This window comes from Calidris pugnax, unplaced genomic scaffold, assembly GCF_001431845.1.
Source record: "Calidris pugnax isolate Ruff unplaced genomic scaffold, ASM143184v1 scaffold25, whole genome shotgun sequence".
NCBI lineage: Eukaryota > Metazoa > Chordata > Aves > Charadriiformes > Scolopacidae > Calidris > Calidris pugnax.
In genome coordinates this window covers 14,303,854-14,304,892 of record NW_015090805.1, presented here as the reverse complement: position 1 = coordinate 14,304,892, position 1,039 = coordinate 14,303,854, and the positions used below count along the sequence as shown (strand labels likewise).

At 64.0% G+C, this 1,039-nt stretch overlaps 1 protein-coding gene across 1 annotated transcript in view; it reads right to left on the bottom strand.

Annotated features, from left to right (window-relative positions):
• Positions 1 to 253, bottom strand: part of LOC106885621 (chromosome unknown open reading frame, human C21orf91) — an 18,549-nt gene extending 18,296 nt beyond the window's left edge. Inside the window, exon 1 of the mRNA XM_014937965.1 lies at positions 101 to 253. The gene's annotated coding sequence lies outside the window, so the exon portion shown is untranslated. The remainder of the gene's footprint in view (positions 1 to 100) is intronic.
• Between the last annotated feature and the right edge of the window lie 786 nt (positions 254 to 1,039).

Sequence of the window (1,039 nt, the reverse complement as noted above, 5' to 3'; positions counted from 1 at the left end):
CCTCCCAAACCCCATCCTTAGGTTCCTCACCCCACCCTGCCCCGCGCAACCGGCGGCGCGGACGCTCCGCCACCGACAGACTCGCCCCAGCCCTGCTCACCGCCGCGTCGCTCCGCGCCACACCGCTCCCCGCCGCCGCCGCCCGCCCCAGCGCCGCGCTCCACTATTGTTCAGCCGCCAGCGCCTCCGCCGCCGGAGCTCGGCGCCAGGCACCGCCCGCCGCTTCCGGCCGAGACCAAGACTCCTACGGGACAGGGGGGAAGAAGGGGGCGGGACGACGGGAAGCCCTAGAGCCGGTGCTCCGCCGCGCCTCACCGGCTGGTGGGAGTCGGAGAAACGGAGTGAAGGTCGGCGAGATGGGAGAAAGGAGCGGCTTTGTCCGCCTCTCTGCCCGTACGCGCGGCCGCGGGAGCCGGGATCTCCCCTGTTTGCTGGCAGCAGTTGGGCTCTCCCAGAGCGCGGGGGAACGGGGGCGGGGTGAGGGAGGGCCGCCCGGCGCCGCGGCTGCCTCGCCCCCGCGGCACGGCGGGGCGTGACGGTCCCGCCCCTCGCCCCGCGCCCGGCCTTTAGCCCCGCCCCCCGCGCCCCGCCCCGCCCGGGGGGAGCGGGCAGGAGGGGAGGGGGTGTTTGTCTCTCCTCTGGGGCCTAACTCCGCAGCTTTCTTAGCGCACATTTACATGTAATTAGCTGGCGGTGTGTCATACAGAATGCGCTCGGGCTGTGCCGTGATGAGGCTTTGTTAGAAGTGCGGAAAAAAAAAAAAAGATAATTAAAAAAAACTATGTGTGTGGGAATTGAGAGCGGGGAGGAGAGAGGTTGCGGAATGGCAGGGAGGAAACGAAGCTGGGAAATCCGTGCTGAATTTTAATTACGTCCTCGCACGGCTCGGGATGGGATTGCTCTAAACTTGAGTTTTCTAGGAGAAAAAGGAATAAAACCGCATCTCGGGGGTTGTTGTTATTTTTAACTTCGTCTACTTACAGGGGAAGGAAAGAAAAAAAGTTACTGATGCACAGGCTTAAAAGTTTGTGTGCATGAA